This window comes from Lathyrus oleraceus, chromosome 3 (assembly GCF_024323335.1).
Source record: "Lathyrus oleraceus cultivar Zhongwan6 chromosome 3, CAAS_Psat_ZW6_1.0, whole genome shotgun sequence".
Taxonomy (NCBI): domain Eukaryota; kingdom Viridiplantae; phylum Streptophyta; class Magnoliopsida; order Fabales; family Fabaceae; genus Lathyrus; species Lathyrus oleraceus.
The window spans coordinates 191314587-191328155 of NC_066581.1; the positions used below are offsets into that span (position 1 = coordinate 191314587).

At 39.1% G+C, this 13569-nt stretch overlaps 1 non-coding gene across 1 annotated transcript; it reads right to left on the reverse strand.

Annotated features, from left to right (window-relative positions):
• Positions 1 to 547: 547 nt before the first annotated feature.
• On the reverse strand, positions 548 to 654 carry LOC127133581 (small nucleolar RNA R71). The gene has a single exon (XR_007807535.1). It is a non-coding gene; the product is annotated as a small nucleolar RNA R71 (small nucleolar RNA).
• Positions 655 to 13569: the final 12915 nt, after the last annotated feature.

Here is a 13569-nt window from a genome sequence, read left to right on the forward strand (position 1 = left end):
AAATCGCAGCAAACTTGTTCTTTGCTGTTACAAATACAGCAGAAAATTTCTGCTACAAACAGGGTCTTCAATCCTAAAATCTCTCCATATATATCTCCTTATTTTGAGCCTATATATGTTCTGATTGAGTCTTTAAGACCTCCACATGGGAGTTAGGATATTCACCAAATATCCTCACTAATCCCAGAATATATACTGAATTAATTAATTCAGTTTTCTACACATGTAAGATGTCACAGGCATGATGTCGTGACATCGTACATGACATGTTGGTCCAGATGTTGAACTTCTTCAACCCAACATATTAAAACAACAAAGATGATTACATTATTTGTTTTACAAAATTAATGCCAATCCTAAGGTATTAACAGACACTGTTAAAGCTAATGGTGTCACTTCAGAGGCAATTCGACTTCGTCTCTTTCCTTTCTCGTTAAGAGATAAAGCTAGAAGATGGCTTCAGTCTCTTCCTTCCAACTCAGTCACCACATGGAATGAGTTGAAGAAAGTCTTTCTTGCCCGATATTTTCCTCCAAGCAAAACAACTATGTTAAGAGCCCAGATAAATGGATTTAAACAGAAAGATAACGAGTCTCTTTTCGAAGCATAGGAAAGATACAAAGACATGATGAGACTTTGTCCACACCATGGTTTAGAGGACTGGTTAGTAATTCATACCTTCTATAATGGTCTCTTATACAACACAAGGTTAACAATAGACGCCGCCGCAGGTGGTGCGCTTATGGATAAACCCTACGCTGACGCTTATCAACTTATCGAAAGCATGGCCCAAAATCATTATCAGTGGGGAAGCGACCGAACAATGGTAGAAAAACCTCAAACAAAAGGAGGCATGTACGAGATAAGTAGCCTTGATCATGTTAATGCAAAATTGGATGCTCTTGCCCAGAAAATTGAAAGTTTAAATGTATCAACTCCAGCCACCGTGGTTGCCGTAACTCAAAATTGCGAAGTCTGTGGAATTCAAGGTCACACTCCTACAAATTGTCAACTCCTAACAGGAATCCAAGCAGAGCAAGTGAACTATGCTCAAGGAAATCCCTACTCGCATACCTATAACTCGAACTGGAAGAACCATCCTAATTTTTCATATAAGAGTAATAATGCTTTATACGCACCAGGTCAAGCTCCCAGTCAAGCCCCAACTATACCTCCTGGATATCAAAAGCCGACTCCATCTACACCTAACAATACCGTTCCTAGGAAATCCGACTTAGAAATCATGATGGAGAACTTCATAGCTTCTCAACAGCAAACCAATAAAGAGTTCTTAAACCAGAATGTACACACTAACGAACAGATTAAGCAACTAGCAAGTAAAGTAGATGCCCTGGCTACCCATAACAAAATGCTGGAAACACAAATCTCACAAGTAGCTCAACAACAAGCGCCTACTGCTGCCCCAACTGGTACATTTCCTGGACAGCCCCAACCTAACCCGAAAATCCACGCTCATGCAATTATATTAAGAAGTGGAACAGAGGTAGAAGGACCGTCTGACCCAAGGATTGAGAACCAAAACTCTAAAAAGTTAACTGAGGAAGAAGGTAAACCTAAGGAAAAGGAAGAGTGTAACAAGGAAACCATAGAAAAGAAAGAACCTTATGTACCTCCACCGCCTTACAAACCACCTATCCCTTATCCTCAAAGGCAAATTAAAACCAAGGACGCCGGCCAATTTAAAAAATTTGTTGACCTACTGAAACAATTAAACGTCACTATTCCTTTTACATAAGTTATTACACAGATGCCCTCATATGCTAAGTTCTTAAAAGAAATTCTTTCTAATAAAAGGAAACTTGAAGATAGCGAAACCGTTACACTCACTGCTGAGTGCAGCGCGATAATCCAAAATATGCCTCCTAAACTTAAAGATCCTGGTAGTTTCTCTATACCCTGTCACATCGGAAAATTTGTCATAGACAAAGCTCTATGAGATTTAGGAGCCGGTATCAGTGTTATGCCCTTGTCCATATGCAAGAGACTTGAAATGGGAGAATTAAGACCAACTAAAATGTCTGTGCAATTAGCAGATCGTTCCGTTAGATATCCCGTAGGAATTCTTGAAAACGTTCCCGTGCGCATAGGTCAATTCTACATCCCAACCGATTTTATAATTATGGACAAAAGAGAAGATGAAGTTACCCCCATTATATTGGGAAGACCATTCTTAGCAACCGCCGGTGCCATCATAGACGTAAAACGAGGATGACTCAATTTCGAAGTAGGGGAAGAGAAAATTGAGTTCATTCTTTCCAAAATTTTGAAAGCACCTGCAATAAAAGACACATGTTACTTCATGGATATCATCGACGAATGCATAAAAGAAACAAAATTAGAAAATGACAAATTGTCTGACTGTCGTGTAGAAGACAGACTGAACCAATGTTTAGCAATAACATCGGATCCTACGCAATGCCTTAAGAAACCAACCCTCGACCTGAAAACACTTCCCAAAAATCTGAGATATGAATTCCTAGACTCAGAACTTGAACGACCAGTGATAGTCAATGCAGACCTAGGAAAACTCGAAACCGAAAAACTCCTACATATCTTAAGAAAATATCCAACCGCACTAGGATACAACATCACCGATCTTAAAGGGATAAGTCCTTCTATTTGTATGCACCGCATCATGCTAGAAGAAGACTGTAAAACTTCTAGGGAACATCAGAGGAGACTAAACCCGATCCTGAGTGAGGTAGTGAAGAAGGAAGTAAAGAAGTTATTAGAGGCAGGTATTATATATCCTATATCCGATAGCAAATGGGTTAGCCCTGTACACGTAGTACCAAAGAAAGGGGGTATAACCGTGATCGAAAATGAAAAAGGAGAAACTATAACCAAACGAATCGAATCGGGATGGAGAATGTGCATTGACTATAGGAAGCTAAACAAAGCAACCCGAAAAGATCATTTTCCTTTACCATTCATAGACCAGATGTTAGAACGACTAGCCAAGCATTCTCATTTCTGCTATCTAGACGGTTACTCAGGCTTCTTTCAAATACCAATTCATCCTGATGACCAAGAAAAGACAACGTTCACATGTCCTTTTGGTACCTTCGCTTATCGACGAATGTCGTTTGGCTTGTGCAATGCTCCTGCAACCTTCCAAAGGTGCATGATGGCCATATTCGCCGATTTTCTCAAAAACATCATGGAAGTCTTTATGGATGACTTTTCCGTATGCGGGCAAAGTTTCGAAGAATGTCTTGAAAACCTAGAAAGAGTTCTAGAACGATGTGTAAAAGTAAACCTAGTACTTAATTGGGAAAAATGTCACTTTATGGTACAAGAAGGGATTGTTTTAGGACACATCATATCAAATAGAGGAATTGAAGTAGACAAAGCCAAAATATAAGTAATCGAAAACCTTCAACCTCCGAAAACTGTGAGAGAAGTACGAAGCTTCTTAGGACATGCCGGTTTCTACCGACGATTCATTAAAGATTTCTCTAAAATAACTAAACCTTTAACCGGATTATTAATGAAAGATGCTGAATTCATCTTCGACAATAAATGTTTAGAGGCATTTCAAACACTTAAATAAGCATTGATCTCCGCACCCATAATGCAGACTCCAGATTGGAATGAACCATTCGAAATAATGTGTGACGCAAGTGACTACGCCGTAGGCGCTGTTTTAGGACAACGAAAGGATAAAAAACTTCACGTCATATATTATGCGAGTAGAACTCTAGATGAAGCACAAATGAATTACGCCACGACCGAGAAAAAACTTTTAGCAGTAGTATTTGCACTAGATAAATTTCGTTCCTACTTGGTCGGAGCTAAAATAATCGTTTACACTGACCACGCTGCCATTAAGTACCTCTTAACAAAAAAAGACGCTAAACCTAGACTCCTAAGGTGGATCTTGTTGCTACAAGAATTTGATTTGGAAATCAAAGATAAAAAAGGAACTGAAAACGTAGTAGCAGATCACCTCTCTAGACTTGAAAACCTGGAACCGGAAAGAACATCGATCAATGATGATTTCTCGTACGATAAACTTATAGCTAATTTGGAAGAAAATAGAGCTGATGAACAGGTAGAGACCACCTTGGCTGTATGCGTTGCACCATGGTACGCTGATTTTGTCAATTATTTAGCCGCCGGAGTGGTTCCACTTGATTTATCCTACCAACAAAAGAAACGATTCTTCCATGACATAAAACATTATTACTGGGACGACCCTTTACTTTTCAAAAGAGGCCCCGATGGTATTTTCCGTCGGTGTATACCTGAAGAAGAGGTAGAAAGTATAATCCAACATTGTCATTCCGCTACTTATGGTGGACACACAAGTACATCCAAGACCTGCTCTAAAATCCTACAAGCCGGTCTTTATTGGCCAAACATATGGAAGGATGTGCATGCTGCTGTCAAGAAATATGATAGGTGTCAACGCACAGGAAACATATCTATACGTGACGAGATGCAACAAAAGGGCATTTTGGAAGTAGAAATTTTCGACGTGTGGGGAATAGATTTCATGGGACCTTTTCCACCTTCTTTCGGTAACAAGTACATACTCGTAGCGGTTGACTACGTATCAAAATAGATTGAGGCTATAGCTTCTCCAACAAACGACACACGAGTAGTAACTAAACTCTTTAAGAATATAATCTTTCCAAGATTTGGTGTCCCAAGAATAGTCGTCAGTGATGGTGGATCACATTTCATATCTAAGATACTCGAAAAATTATTGTTTAAGTATGGCGTAAAACATCGAGTAGAAACACCTTACCATCCTCAAACTAGTGGACAAGTGGAAGTATCTAACAGAGAAATTAAACAGATATTGGAAAAAACAATCACTACATCAAGGAAAGACTGGTCATCAAAATTACCCGAAGCTTTATGGGCATATCTAACCGCTTACAAAACTCCCATAGGAACAACCCCATTTAGGCTTATTTATGGTAAATCTTGCCACCTCCCAGTAGAGTTAGAACATAAGGCCTATTGGGCTATTAAAAATTTAAATTTAAACTATAAGGCCGCTAGTGAAAAACGAATTCTTGATATAAACGAATTAGAGGAACTTAGACAAGACGCATACGAAAATGCCAGAATCTACAAGGAAAGAACGAAAAAATGGCATGATAAACGTATATCAAGAAAAACTTTCAAACAAGGCGATGTAGTCCTTTTGTTCAACTCTAGACTTAAGTTATTCCCAGGAAAACTACGCTCTAGATGGTCAGGCCCTTTCCAAGTCACTAATGTCTTTCCTAGTGGGGTTGTGGAAATTAAAGGAAAATCTATTGAAGCATTTATCGTAAACGGGCAGCGTCTGAAACATTATCACTATGATGAAAACAATGAAGACTCGCAAGTCCTACACTTAGACTTATTGTCTCCAAAATTTATAGATTAACATTTAATACTTTTATGTCGAGCTTGCGACATTAAACAAAGCGCTTCGTGGGAGACAACCCACAACTTTCTATTTTATTTTCTATTTTTATTTTATTTTTTCTTTGATTATTCTTTTTGATTTTATTCAGTATCCATTCTTCATTTATTTTATTTTAAAAAAAAATTCTTCTTTTCTTCTTTCGGCATCTGGCCAAATCCTGACTAAATTCTTGTTTTTCTTTTCTTTAGTTAACATTAACCTGATGGGACATATTGATTGTATGGGTATAAAATTCAGAGGGAGAGCTCAGAGACAAAAATTTGAAGAACTAGCAGAGAGAGAGATGCACCCGAGTTTTTATGTTGATGATTGGGCAATGACTGCCCTTGGACTAAGAGAGAGTGTCTTGTATCTGCTGAGTCAAATAGGGTGGGAAACCACTCCTATTCGAAGACAATTTGTCACTTACCGGAGGCTAACTCTAGAATTCCTTAGCTCCCTGATGTATCTACCAAACCATGGAAAAGGAATAAGCCGAGGTTTCATTCAGTTCAGGATGTTCAACATGGAGTATCAGTATAACATTCAAGAACTTACTAACCTTTTAGGGTTCCCTACTTCTTTTGATACATTCACCATGAGCCAAGAAAACCTTTTTGAATATAGAGAGCTTGAGCATTTTTGGGGAAGTTTGACGGGTAATGACGACCCCGAGGAACATGAGTTTCTCTCTGGAAACATACATAACCCGACTTTTCGTTATTTCCACAAGATCCTAGCACACACTCTTTTTGGGAAGAAATCAAACATTACGACAGTATCACGTGATGAACTCTTCATAATATTTTGTGCTTCCCAGAACCGTCCAGTGAATGGTGCCACTTATATGTTGTCGAGTCTTGACCGCCTTATTTAAGATGACCGTGCACCGATCCTAATAGGAGGATTGATAACTATGATTGCTAATGCTATTGGATTGCGCCAACCCATGCTTGACTTGAACCCTTTTTGTGGCATTGAGCCTATGAATATACCTTTCCTCTTCAACACTATATTTATAGGAAACCTTGGACCTGAAGAGTTTGAACTAATAATTAATAACCAAGCTTTTTACCTATTCACCATGCCTAGTCCGATGACTAGTGTCCATAACCGAAATAATTGGCTCTACAACCTGAATGGAATACCTTCTCCTGTTAGATCTGTTGAATCCATCCAAGACTATGAGATTTGTGACGACCAGATTCCTTATGCTGAGTCTGATCCACAAACACCAACTGGTTACCATGATGTTGCCTCTCCACCTCATCCTATCCCGCCCGCAGAATCAGCAATACCTGATCATAGACATCATATGCCCGGAACTGATTATAACACCGCCATTCAAGCCTTGATGTCAGAACAAGATGCCATTAGAGAAGAGTTAACTAATATGGGACATGAATTTCTGGGATACATGAGTAGTATGACAAATCAATTCCACGAGTTGCTAAACCGTGTCAATTTCTTTGCTCTTCCGGCCAGAGATCCTACAAGTGGCTAGAAGTTTTTAGTTAATTAGTTTTAGTTTTAGGTAATTTATAGTTTCGTTTAACATTGCTTTTAATCTTAGTATTTGCTTTTCCATGTTTTCTTTTGTCTTCAAATGTTACATTATATTTATTAAAGCTATTGGCATTATTGGTTTATTTTATTTTATTTTGATTTATGAAATATCTACAATTACCAGTAATGATATTCACTATATGCTACTACTTACATAGCCTATTAGAGAAAAATATATATATACACTATGGTGTGTAGTAAAATAGCATACATGGCAATTCAAAAATATAACAATAGCAAATATAATAAAAAAAAAAAAATTATTAATAAAAATAATTTATGAAGCACCCACGTCAGCAGTCACGAGCGCCAGTGACCGTTGCAAGCTAACTGGTGTGACGAGCGTCACACAAGCCATCACGGTCGTCACGCAAATGCACATGACGCCCGTAACACCTTCTGTCACGAGCGTGACAGCTTCAGAATAGGTGAACGTTGGTGACCGTTGGGGACATGACCGTTGCTCCCCATCTTTTCATTTTTCCATTCAACTCACCTTTACTCCATCCCACTCACATTCATCCACATTTATTTTTCTCTCACCCACTCACCTTCCCAATTCCAAAACTTTCCCTATAAATACCTACAACACCTTTCTTCCTACACCACATCATTCCAACAAACCACTCTATACAAATACATTTTCATCCCCTTTCCTTCTTTCAACCTACCTATCACTATGGCAGAGAACCAACAATTCGGAAATATCATCTTCCGATCTGAAGATGGTAATTATCAACGAGAGCAGTTCGATCGGTTCCAACAACGAGGCGTCGTCTCTACCAGGTATCCTGATTTAAATTGTTTACAAGAATTAGGATTACTTCAAGGTGTGCAATGGCTACTTAGGCTTTCTGATTTAACCTTTCTTTGCACACAAAATCACCCTACCTACCCATCACTCACCTTAGAATTTTTAAGTTCTTATTCATACACCACTCCAACCGGTGAAGACGAGTACTTAACCGGTACCACAACTTTCCGCATGTTCAACACCGAGTACTCACTATCCCAGGACCAGTTGAGTGCCATGCTACATTTTCCTGTAGGAGGCCAAGTCCACCCAAGAATCCCTCCGAACTCACAGTGGCACATAAACGCCTTCGACTTCTTTAGAAAAATATCCGGTGTGGAAACCAATAACTGGGATGCACTACTTGCTTTGCACATACATAACCCCACTATCCGGTATTTTATCCGCATTCTGCAAAACACCATTTTTGGTCGACCCAACAACAACAAAGTCAACGCGAAGGAATTATTCTTCCTCCACTGCGTCTTTGAAATGGATAGAAAGGTAAACGCCGTTTCTTTCTTACTTCACCATATTCGAACCTTTTGTGATTGGCGGATTAATAACCACCATAGCACTTGGTCTAAATCTAGGGGACCGACTTCAAAATTTGCAATCTCTGCCACCCCTATTTATGGATATAAGCTATTGTCGCTCCAGCCGCTTAATCAAAAATAGGGTAGGCGGAAGGTATTATCTTATGGTGAATAACCAAGAAGTCCCAAGCGTTGTTTTGCCCAACATTGCCCTCACAGATGTCACCAACCCCGACCGATTCATCTACGATCTGAATGCTCCCGAAGCTACCGACCCTACACAAGCAAACCCGCTCCAAGACGAGTTTGAGGAAATGGAGCAAGGTGATCAAGGTACTGAACAACAGTCAGCCCCGCTTAACCCTTCCGATAATGCAACTGGTCCATCCTCCCGACGTCGTCGAAGAAGAAGGCCAGCAACTAATGATGACATCATGGACGCTATTGAACATCAAGCCCAACGGCTTGATGCCATGCAGGCGCAGAATAACGAAGTGATGCAACTGATGCGCCAGATGCAACATCAACAGGAAGCGAGGAATGCAATAACCGACCAGCGGTTCACTGACTTGCTCAACAGGTTTGATGACTTGGAAGTTCGCCAACGATCACCGGGTCCGAGAACAAGAGGCGGAAGGCAGAATTGAGTTTGGGTTCCCTTTTCTTTTCCTTTTCTTTTATTTTCTTTGAAACATTGGGGACAATGTTTCATTTAAGTGTGGGGGGGAAAACTTTGTTTCAGTTATGATTACTTCTCTTTTAACATTCCTCTTTCAAGTATGTTATTTCCCTTTCATTGTTATTTCCCTTATATATATATAAAAAAATATATATATATATAATATATTTATTTCAAGTCGAGTCCCTAGTGTGAAAATTTTTATTATCTATTCCCCTCAATTTTCTCGAGCCATAACAAAAATTCAACACACTCAATAAGTATAAAGGTTGCTTATTTTATCAAACTTGAGTAAAATTAAGACAAAAATTATTACCGCCCCAACACTTTAAAAACCTCAACATGTTAGATCGGGCTAAGTACCTATTATACCAATTCCTTGAACTTTTAGTTTTATAGTAACCCCGAGTAGTTTATACGAGAAGTCGGCACCATCTTAATAGCAAACTACGTGGAGAGCCGATGAATATAAGTGAATGATTCCCAAAAACAATATATTAAAAATCAGGTAATGCACTAATTAAGTTAGGTGATCCTTACCTGATCATTTAATCCAAAGGTTGCGGACCCTACAAAAACATTGTATGAACGATCCATTGTGAGTTGGTTCAGCGGTTTCTGGTGCTGAACTTGGTAGGGCGGACTACGATCCGATCCCCCGCAATTTGCAATGGACTAAATAACGAAGTTATCCAACTTATGTACCAGAACTTCTAGCTAAAAGGGGATCAGAATCGCTAACCGGTTACTCCACTATGTGCGCGAAAAGATAAAGGGCTTAATGTGATTTCGCTAGAACGAAAACGGGTGAAATAAGAGTAAAAGAACTAGGCTAGCTATAATAGCATGACTCGAACTGGTTTGCATAAGGTGGGGTTATCTAGTGTTGTTACAGTAATTTGTGATGTTAAGATTAAGCTCAAGTTATTTTTAAACGAGATTTACTTGCAACCTACTACGAATTGATGTGTGTTTGGAAATTTCATCTGGCTAATATTTTAAACCGATTTCTACATTGTATCTTGCTTGAGGACAAGCAAAAGTCTAAGTGTGGGGGAGTTTGATAACATGAAATAATATCACATTTTTGGACTTGATTTAATTAAATTATATTATTATTTGATCCGATTTATTTTATATTATTCGATATTACTTGGTATTTTCCTTCTATTTATTTCAGGTAACATTATTTGAAGCATATGTGAAAAAGAAAGAAAAGGGGGTGCAAAAAGAAGCATTCCACTAAAGCTCAACCCACAACTACAAAGGAGAAGCGCTGTGATGCTGTGACGACCGCCACACAAGGTGTGACGAGCGTCACGCCCCTCTGCTCAGTGTTACGAGCGTAACACATGGTGTGACGAACGTCACACCCCCACTCCTATTTTTCTGCTTTGACGCGCGAAACAGAAGCACGTTCGCCCTTTTTCTTCGCTTGACTCGTTGACACACTAGGAAACCTACCGAAGGAAATTTTGGGAAACGGTTACATGATGGATGAATATAAATAGATCTTAAGTGGTGCCCTGTCTTGGCTCTCCTTTTTTCCGCCGTGCAAGCTTTTACAGCAATATATTTTACAACATTCTACTTTCTTAGCATTTTTATTTCCTTTTCTTTTCTAGTTAATTTCCAAAGCATTGAATTTATTTTCTTTCACAATAGTTTCTACACCGGAAACTATTGTGTAGTTTTTACTGGATCTAACCTTACGTTAGGTCATAGTATTTTATTCCTTCGCCTTTATTTTCCTGTCCGAACGAAGATTGTGAAGAACAAATCCAACCGGTTTGTGGTGGAGTGTTCAAGCATCGAAGCTAGGGAACAACCAAGATTTCTATTAATTTTACAGGTTCATTAATTTATTGTTTTAATTTATATATGCTCTGTACTGCTGTTTATCTATACTGTATGTCTGATATGGCTGTATTTAAGCATAATTATTATTTAGGCTTGTTTAGCATGTCCGGCTAAATAAACTTAGATATCGGTATGTAAAGTAAGAGGAATAAAGGAGTCAAAACTAAGTTGGTTTAAATTTATTTTAAAAAATATAGTCACTCTTTTTATGGTCTCAATTTACAGAGTTAATACCAAAGTTTTTGTACGAGAGTAAAAAACATAAAGAAGTTAAAATCAATAGAACGACGGTTTGAGCTTTTAACTGGACAGTGTAAATTGGACATTAACTTTAAATCAGGGCGAAAGCAATTTTTAGAGTTAATTAAATTCTAATCATTTTCAAAAAGTATTTTTAAAGGTTAAATGTGAGGACGAGAGTTAAGCATTTAAGTTTAATCATATAATCTAAGTCAACAGAGCGAGAGTTTGAGACGAGGGTGTTTAAATGGTTAGTATTTTAATAAAAAGAGTTTCTATAGATTCTATTGTTTTCAAAAAGTGATTTTAGACTTAACTAAATAGTGAGAGCGTACGTTAATATAAAGTCATAGTCTGATTCAACAAAGCGAGAGTTTGAGAAAAGATTTTTAATCAATAGTGTCTACTGAAAAGACTTATTTTAAAACTAAGAAACCAACGAAGATTTGATTCCCTAATTACGACGAACTACATACCGATATCCGCGTATTTGATATTTAATCTAGATCGGATTTTAGTTTTACTTTTCCCCCTAGTCAGCAAAGTATCATCCGCCTTAGCTTTACGAAGTAACCTTAGAAAAACGGTATATCGATTCATTAAGTCCCTGTGGGATCGATATCTTTTAAAACTACGCGATTAGACTGTGTACTTGCAGTTAATACCCCAATAGACTCATAAAGTCGCGATCAAGCCTCAACTTGAATTTCCTCAAACGCTCAAACAGTTTCTGCAAATTCACCAAATGTTCTTCTTCTGTCTGAGATTTGGCAATCATATCATCAACATAAACCTCGATTTCATGATGAATCATATCATGGAACAGAGTCACCATCGCTCGCTGATATGTTGCTCCAGCATTTTTCAGACCAAACGGCATCACCTTGTAACAGAAGGTGCCCCATGGGGTTATGAATGTTGTCTTCTCCATGTCTTCTGGTGCCATCTTAATTTGATTATAGCCAGAAAAGCCATCCATGAAGGAGAATACCGAGAACTGAGCCGTGTTATCCACCAAAACGTCAATGTGAGGTAAGGGGAAATCATCTTTAGGACTAGCCCTGTTCAGATCCCAGTAGTCAACACACATCTGTACCTTTCCATCCTTCTTAGGCACCGGAACGATATTTGCAACCCATGGCGGATAATTTGTGACTGCTAAAAACCCTGCATCCAACTGTTTTTGCACTTCTTCCTTTATCTTGACAGCCATCTCTGGTCTTGTTCTTCTGAGCTTCTGCTTGACCGGAGGACAACCTTCTTTGAGCGGCAAGCAATGTACCACGATGTCTGTGTCAAGCCCTGGCATGTCCTGATAAGACCAAGCGAAGATGTCAACATACTCTTGTAGAAATTCAATCAACCCCTTCTTCACATTGTCTTCCAAAGCAGCCCCTATCTTGATTTCTCTCTTGGCGTCCTCGGTGCCGAGATTAATCACTTCAACAGACTCTTGATGCGGTTGAATGACCCTTTCCTCTTGTTTTAATACCTGGTAAGTTCTTCAGGGAGTTCACAGTCTTCATCACCCTCTTCTTCAGCTTGAAAGATTGGATTTTCAAAGTCGAAGCGAGCCATAGCAGAACCGTTATCAATAGGATCCGGTGATGTGCATCTGCATGAGTGATGGTATGTGCTTATGAGTGTGAAAAAAAAAGTGGAAACTAAACAAAACATTGCCATTTTTTTTTGAAAAACTGCAAAAATAGAAAGACAGGGAACGAAATATTTGAATGCAAAAAGACGTCCTTTATTTATGATAAAAAATGCAAGTGTCACATAGATGAGCCCTACAATGAGTCATTACGCCCTGGCGGAACGTAAGACTTGGATATGCATGAATAAACAAAGAAAATTACTCCTCCAGACAAGTGGCTTGGACAATCTCCTCAGAAGACCAATTGTTGAGAACTTCACCAAGGATCCTCGGACGCACCCAGTTATCGATGTCGCAATCACTATCCCCATCTTCATTATTGACCGCAGAGACTAATTTGACTTCTCCTTCAACCATGTTAAGGTTGGCTCCACCATGTTGGGGCATGGGATTGTTGACGACATTAGGAGCTGGTGCAAAGTTAACGGCCTTTGAATCAATGAGGTCCTGAACTACGTGCTTAAAAGCTTTGCAGTTCTCAATATTGTGGCCAGGTGCCCCAGAGTGGAAGCTACACCTAGCGTTGGCGTCATAACCCACCGGAAGCCTACCAACGGGAGGAGCCAGAGTGCACAACTGCACAAGTTGTAGTTGTTGAAGACTAGAAAGCAACTGAGCGTACGACATTGGAAGAGTGTCGAAACGCAGGTCCATCGTCCTTGGCCTTGGTTGATAGGCGGGTCTGTTACCCGGTTGTTGTGGTTGGTACTGAGCTGGTTGACGTTGTGGTTGTTGTTGTTGTAGTGGTGCTGCAGCTGGAATGGTCATAGCCGCAACATACGGTTGCTGATGATAGTTCTGAAAGTTATT